Here is an 8,461-nt window from a genome sequence, read left to right as displayed (position 1 = left end):
TTAGGGATTCTAAGGTCTTTTTATTTTTTATATATCAGGTTTTGCCATCTTCGGGAAAAAGGGGGAAGCAGGGATTTTTAACTGTATGTTGACTCCCATTCCATAAGTCATTTCTTAGGGTAATATAGCCCGTTACACATGATAAATCACTTTACAATCATCTATGATCGTTTGGTCAGCTTTTTGTAGATGGGCAAAATAATGGCTTGTTTTACTCAGGTAAATATCCCACCGCACGCTCACATGAGAATTTAATGAGCATTTGTCATTCTCTTCAAAAGCTTTGGATCCATAGGTGATTTGCATCTTTAACATGTTTAAAACATTCAAATCCATTTTTAAAGCATGTGTGGAGGAAATCTCTTTCTTATAAAATTCCAAGATGTTAGGGTTGAACTAGTGGAATTTCCCAAACTTGGACAACAAAACTTTTGTGTTCATTTTTGGTGTGTGAATAAATTTTCTTTATTTGCATTTGTTATTGTTTTAAATTTTTTCCGTACTAGAACTCCAAAATTTTCATTTTGGTGAGATCTATTTTCCTTTTTGGTTTACGGGATGAAGGGAGAGCGAAAACTCAAAGTTTTGTTTAAAGAAAAAAGGGTACATCTAAATTGGAAATGCACAATGCACAAATGTAGAGAGAGATAATTCCAAAGAGTTTCTGTAATTTTTAGGGATTATAAGCTCTTCTTAGTTTGTATATATCAGGTTTTGCAATCGTCGAGAAAAAGGGGGAGGCAAGGATTTTTAACTGAGTCTTGACTCACAATCCATTAGTCATTTCTTAGGCTAATATAGCCCGTTACGCATGATAAATCACTTTAAAATCATCTATGATCGTTGGGTATGCTTTTAGTAGAAGAGCAAAATAATGGCTTGTTTGACTCGGGTAAATATCCCACCGCACGTTCACTTGAGAATTTAATGAGCGTTTATTATTCTCTTCAAAAGCTTTGGATCCATAGGTCATTTGCATCTTTAACAAGTTTAAAACATGCATATACATTTTTAAAGCATGTGTGGAGGAAATCTCTTTCTTATAAAATTCCAAGGTGTTAGGGTTGAACTAGTGGAATTTCCCAAACTTGGACAACAAAACTTTTGTGTTCATTTATGGTGTATGAATAAATTTTCTTTACTTACATTTGTTAATCTTCTACATTTTTTCCGTAATTGAACTCCAAAATTTTCATTTTATTGTGATCTATTTGGCTTTTCTGTTTCCAGGATGAAGGGAGAGCGAAAACTCAAAGTTTTGTTTGAAGAAAAAAGAGTACATCTAAAATGGAAATGCACAATACACAAATGTAGAGAGAGATAATTCCAATGAGTTTCTGTAATTTTTACGGATTGTAGGCTCTTCTTAGTTTTTATATATCAGGTTTTGCAATAGTCGGGAAAAAGGGAGAGGCAGGGATTTTTAACTGAGTCTTGACTCCCAATCCATAAGTCATTTCTTAGGGTAATATAGCCTGTTACGCATGATAAATCACTTTACAATCCTCTATGATCGTTGGGTCAGCATTTTGTAGATGGGCAAAATAATGGCTTATTCGACTCGGCTAAATATCCCACCGCACGTTCACTTGAGAATTTAATTAGCGTTTGTTATTCTCTTCAAAAGCTTTTGATCCATAGGTGATTTGCATCTTTAACATGTTTCAAACATGCAAATCCATTTTTTAAGCGTGTGTGGAGGAAATCTCTTTCTTATAAAATTCCAAGCTGTTAGGGTTGAACTAGTGGAATTTCCCAAACTTGGACAACAAAACATTTGTATTCATTTGTGGTGTTTTAATAAATTTTCTTTACTCACATTTGTTATTGTTTAAAATATTTTCCGTACATGCACTCTAAAATTTTCATTTTTGCCTTTTTGGTTTACAGGATGAAGGGAAAGCGAAAACTCAAAGTTTTGATTTATGAAAAAAGTTTACATCTAAAATGAAGATGCACAGTGCAAAAAAATAGAGCGAGATAATTCCAAAGTGTTTCTGTAATTTTTAGGGATTCTAAGGTCTTTTTAGTTTTTATAAATCAGGTTTTGCAATCGTCGGGAAGAAGGGGGAAGCGGGGATTTTTAATTGAGTGTTGACTCCCAATCCATAAGTCATTTCTTAGGGTAATATAGCCCATTACGCATGATAAATCACTTTACAATCATCTATGATCATTTGGTCAGCTTTATGTAGATGGGCAAAATAATGGTTTGTTTGACTCGGGTAAATATCCCACCGCACGTTCACATGAGAATTTAATGAGCGTTTGTTATTCTCTTCAAAAGCTTTGGATCCATAGGTGATTTGCATATTTAACATGTTTAAAACATGCAAATCCATTTTTAAAGCTTGTGTGGACAAAATCTCTTTCGTTTAAAATTCCAAGCTGTTACGGTTGAACTAGTGGAATTTCCCAAACTTGTACAACAAAACTTTTGCGTTCATTTGTGGTGTGTGAATAAATTTTTATTACTTACATTTTTTATTGTTTTAAATTTTTTCCGTACATGAACTCTAAAATTTTCATTTTGTTGTGATCTATTTGCCTTTTTGGTTTACGGGATGAAGGGAGAGCGAAAACTCAAAGTTTTGATTTATGAAAAAAGTGTACAGCTAAAATGAAAATGCACAGTGTACAGATGTAGAGCAAGATAATTCCAAAGAGTTTCTGTAATTTTGAGGGATTCTATTGTCTTTTTAGCTTTTATATATCAGGTTTTGCAATCGTCGGGAAAAAGGGGGAAGCGGGGATTCTAAGGTCTTTAATCCCAATCCATAAGTCATTTCTTAGGGTAATATACCCTGTTACGCATGATGAATCACTTTACAATCATCTATGATCGTTTGGTCAGCTTTTTGTAGATGGGCAAAATAATGGCTTGTTTGACTTGAGTATATATCCCTCTGCACGTTGACTTGAGAATTTAATGAGCGTTTGTTATTCTCTTCGCCAACTTTGGATCCATAGGTGATTTGCATCTTTAACATGTTTGAAACATGCATATCTATTTTTAAAGCATGTGTGGAGAAAATCTCTTTCTTATAAAATTCCAAGCTGTTAGGGTTGAACTAGTGGAATTTCCCAAACTTGGACAACAAAACTTTTGTGTTCATTTGTGGTGTGTGAATAAATTTTCTTTACTTACATTTGTTATTGTTTTAATTTTTTTCCGTTCTTGAACTCAGAAATTTTTATTTTGATGTGATCTATTTGCCTTTTTGGTTTACGGGATGAAGGGAGAGTGAAATCTCAAAGTTTTGTTTTAAGAAAAAAGAGTACATCTAAAATGGAAATGCACAATGCACAAATGTTGTGAGAGATAATTCCAAAGAGTTTCTGTAATTTTTAGGGATTGGAAGCTCTTCTTAGTTTTTACGTATCAGGTTTTGCAGAAGTTGGGAAAAAGGGGGGGAGGCAGGGATTTTTAACTGAGTCTTGACTACCAATCCATAAGTCATTTCTTAGGGTAATATAGCCCGTTACGCATGATAAATCACTTTACAATCATCTATGATCATTGGGTCAGCATTTTGTAGATGGGCAAAATAATGGCTTGTTTGACTTGGGTAAATATCCCATCGCACGTTCACTTGAGAATTTAATGAGCGTTTGTTATTCTCTTCAAAAGCTTTGGATCCTTAGGTGATTTGCATCTTTACGTGATTTGCATCTTTAACATGTTTCAAGCAAGAAAATCCATTTTTTAAGCATGGGTGGAGGAAATCTCTTTCTTATAAAATTCGAGCTGTTAGGGTTGAACTAGTGGAATTTCCCAAACTTGGACAACAAAACTTTTGTATTCATTTGTGGTGTATGAATAAATTTTCTTTACTCACATTTGTTATTTTTTAATATTTTTTCCGTACATGAACTCTAAAATTTTCATTTTGTTGTGATCAATTTGCCTTTTTGGTTTATGGGATGAAGGGGGAGCGAAACTCAAAGTTTTGATTGATGAAAAAAGTTTACATCTAAAATGAAAAAGCACAGTACAAAAAAGTAGAGCGAGATAATTCCAAAGAGTTTCTGTAATTTTTTGGGATTCTAAGGTCTTTTTAGTTTTTATATATCAGGTTTTGCAATTGTCGGGAAAAAGGGGGAGGCAGGGATTTTTAACTGAGTGTTGACTCCCAATCCATAAGTCATTTCTTAGGGTAATATAGCTCGTTACGCATGACAAAATCACTTTACAATCATCTATGATCATTTGGTCAGCTTTTTGTAGATGGGCAAAATAATGGCTTGATTGACTCGGGTAAATATCCCACCGCACGTTCACATGAGAATTTAATGAGCATTTTTCATTCTCTTCAAAAGCTTTGGATCCATAGGTGATTTGCATCTTTAACATGTTTAAAACATTCAAATCCATTTTTAAAGCATGTGTGGAGGAAATCTCTTTCTTATAAAATTCCAAGATGTTAGGGTTGAACTAGTGGAATTTCCCAAACTTGGACAACAAAACTTTTGTGTTCATTTGTGGTGTGTGAATAAATTTTCTTTATTTGCATTTTTTGTTGTTTTAAATTTTTTCCGTACTTGAACTCTAAAATTTTCATTTTGTTGTGATCTATTTGCCTTTTTGGTTTACGGGATGAAGGGAGATGGAAAACTCAAAAGTTTTGTTTTAAGAAAAATGAGTACATCTAAAATGGAAATGCACAATGCACAAATGTAGAGAGAGATAATTCCAAAGAGTTTATGTAATTTTTAGGGAATGTAAGCTCTTCTTAATTTTTATATATCAGGTTTTGCAATCGTCGGGAAAAAGGGGGAGGCAAGGATTTTTAACTGAGTCTTGACTCCCATTCCATAAGCCATTTCTTACGGTAGTATAGCCCATTACGCATGATAAATCACTACACAATCATCTATGATCGGTGGGTCAGCTTTTTGTAGATGGGCAAAATAATGGCTTGTTTGACTCGGGTAAATATCCCACCGCACGTTCAGTTGAGAATTTAATGAGCGTTTGTTATTCTCTTCAAAAGCTTTGGATCCATAGGTGATTTGCAACTTTAACATGTTTCAAACATGCAAATCCATTTTTTAAGCATGTGTGGAGGAAATCTCATTCTTATAAAATTCCAAGTTGATAGGGTTGAACTAGTGGAATTTCTCAAATTTGAACCACAAAACTTTAGTATTCATTTGTGTTGTGTGAATAAATTTTCTTTACTTACATTTGTTATTGTTTTAAATTTTTTCCGTACATAAATTCTAAAATTTTCATTTTGTTGGGATCTATTTGCCATTTTGGTTTACGGGAAGAAGGGAGAGCGTAAACTCAAAGTTGTGATTTATGAAAAAAGTGTACATCTAAAATGAAATTGCACAGTGCACAAATGTAGAGCGAGATAATTACAAAGAGTTTCTGTAAATTTTAGGGATTCTTAGGACTTTTTAGTTTTTATATATCAGGTTTTGCAATCGTCTGGAAAAAAGGGGAAGCAGGGATTTTTTAACTGAGTGTTGGCTCCCAATCCATAAGTCATTTCTTAGGGTAATATAGCCCGTTACGCGTGATAAATCACTTTTCAATCATCTATGATCGTTGGGTCAGCTTTTTGAGGATGGGAAAAATAATGGCTTGTTTGACTCGAGTAAATATCCCACCGTACGTTCACTTGGAAGTTTAATGAGCGTTTGTTATTCTCTTCAAAAGCATTGGATCCATAGGAGATTTGCATCTTTAACATGTGTAAAACATGCATATCCATTTTTAAAGCATGTGTAGAGGAAATCCCTTTCTTATAAAATTCCAAGCTGTTAGGGTTGAACTAGTGGAATTTGCCAAACTTGGACAAGAAAACTTTTGTGTTCATTTGTGGTGTATTAATAAATTTTCTTTACTTACATTTTTTATTGTTTTAAATTTTTTCCGTACTTGAACACAAAAATTTTCATTTTGTTGTGATCTATTTGCCTTTCTGGTTTTACAGGATGAAGGGAGAGCGAAAACTCAAAGTTTTGTTTTAAGAAAAATAATACATCTAAAATGGAATTGTACAATGCACAAATGTAGAGAGAGATAATTCCAAAGAGTTTCTGTAATTTTTAGGGATTGTAAACTCTTCTCAGTTTTTATATATCAAGTTTTGCAATCGTCGGGAAAAAGGGGGAGGCAGGGATTTTTAAATGAGTCTTGAATCTCAATCCATAAGTCATTTATTAGGGTAATATAGTCCGTTACACATGATAAATCACTTTACAATCATCTATGATCGCTGGGTCAGCTTTTTGTAGATAGGCAAAATAATGGCTTGTTTGACTCGGGTAAATATCCCACCGTACGCTCTCTTGAGAATTTAATGAGCATTTTTTATTCTCTTCAAAAACTTTGGATCCATAGGTGATTTGCATCTTTAACATGTTTAAAACATGCATATCCATTTTTAAAGCATGTGTGGAGGAAATCTCTTTCTTATAAAATTCCAAGCTGTTAGGGTTGAACTAGAGGAATTTCCCAAACTTGGACAACAAAACTTTTGTGTTCATTTGTGGTGTGTGAATAAATTTTTTTTCCTTAAATTTGTTATTTTTAAAATTTTTTCCATACTTGAACTCTAAAATTTTCATTTTGTTGTGATCTATTTGCCTTTTTGGTTTACGGTATGAAGGGAGAGCGAAAACTCAAAGTTTTGTTTTAAGTAAAAAGAGTACATCTAAAATGGAAATGCACAATGCACAAATGTAGAGAGAGATAATTCCAATAAGTTTCTGAAATTTTTAGGGATTGTAAGCTCTTCTTAGTTTTTATATATCAGGTTTTGCAATCGTCGGGAAAAAGGGGGAGGCAGGGATTTTTAACTGAGTCTTGACTCCCAATGCATAAGTCTTTTTTTAGGGTAGTATAGCCCGTTACGCATGATAAATCACTTTACAATCATCTATGATTTTTGGGTGAGCTTTTTGTAGATGGGCAAAATAATGGCTTGTTTGACTCGGGTAAATATCCCACTGCACGTTTACTTGAGAATTTAATGAGCGTTTGTTATTCTCTTCAAAAGCTTTGGATCCATATGTGATTTGAATCTTTAACATGTTTCAAACATGCAAATCCATTTTTTAAGCATGTGTGGAGGAAATCTCTTTCTTATAAAATTCCAAGCTGTTAGGGTTGAACTAGTGGAATTTTCCAAACTTGGACAACAAAACTTTTTTATTCATTTGTGGTGTATGAATAAATTTTATTTACTCACATGGGTTATTGTTTTAAATTTTTTCCATACATGAACTCTAAAATTTTCATTTTGTTGTGGTCTATTTGCCTTTTTGGTTTACGGGATGAAGGGAGAGCTAAAAGTCAAAGTTTTCATTTATGAAAAAAGTGTAAATCTAAAATGAAAATTCACAGTGTACAGATGTAGAGCAAGATAATTCCAAAGAGTTTCTGTAATTTTGAGGGATTCTAAGGTCTTTTTAGCTTTTATATATCAGGTTTTGCAATCGTCGGGAAAAAGGGGGAAGCGGGGATTTTTAACTGAGTGTTGACTCCCAATCCATAAGTCATTTCTTAGGGTAATTTAGCCCGTTACACATGTTAAATCACTTTACAATGATCTATGTTCGTTGGTCAGCTTTTTGTAGATGGGCAAAATAATGGCTTGTTTGACTCGGGTAAATATCCCACCGCACGTTCACTTGAGAATTCAATGAGCGTTTGTGTTATTCTCTTCAAAATCTTTGGATCCATAGGTGATTTGCATCTTTAACATGTTTAAAACATGCAAATCCATTTTTAAAGCATGTGTGGAGGAAATCTCTTTCTTATAAAATTCCAAGCTGTGAGGGTTGAACTAGTGGAATTTCCCAAACACTGACAACAAAACTTTTGTGTTCATTTTTGGTGTGTGAATAAATGTTTTTTACATACATTTGTTATTGTTTTAAATTTTTTCCATACATGAACTCTAAAATTTTCATTTTGTTGTGATCTGTTTGCCTTTTTGGTTTTCGGGATGAAGGGAGAACGAAAACTCAAAGTTTTGATTTAAGAAAAAAGAGTACGTCTAAAATGGAAATGCACAATGCACAAATGTAGAGAGAGATAATTCCAAAGAGTGTATGTAATTTTTAGGGATTGTAAGCTCTTTTTAGTTTTAATATATTAGGTTTTGCAATCATCGAGAAAAAGAGGGAGGCGGGGGATTTTTAACTGAATGTTGATTCCCAATCCATAAGTCATTTCATAGGATAATTTAGCTCATTATGCATGATAAATCACTTTACAATCATCTATGATCATTGGGTCAGCTTTTTGAAGATGGGCAAAATAATGGCTTGTTTGACTTGGGTAAATATCCCACCGCAGGTGCACTTAAGAATTTATTGAGCGTTTATTATTCTCTTCAAAAGCTTTGGATCCATAGGTGATTTGCATCTTTAACAAGTATCAAGCATGCGTATCAATTTTTAAAGCATGTGTGGAGGAAATCTCTTTCTTATAAAATTCCAA

Source organism: Aristolochia californica, unplaced genomic scaffold (genome assembly GCF_029961685.1).
Source record: "Aristolochia californica isolate CCGP_79_NKW_82.1479 unplaced genomic scaffold, dmAriCali1.0.hap1 SCAF_1, whole genome shotgun sequence".
Taxonomy (NCBI): domain Eukaryota; kingdom Viridiplantae; phylum Streptophyta; class Magnoliopsida; order Piperales; family Aristolochiaceae; genus Aristolochia; species Aristolochia californica.
This window is presented reverse-complemented; position numbering follows the sequence as displayed.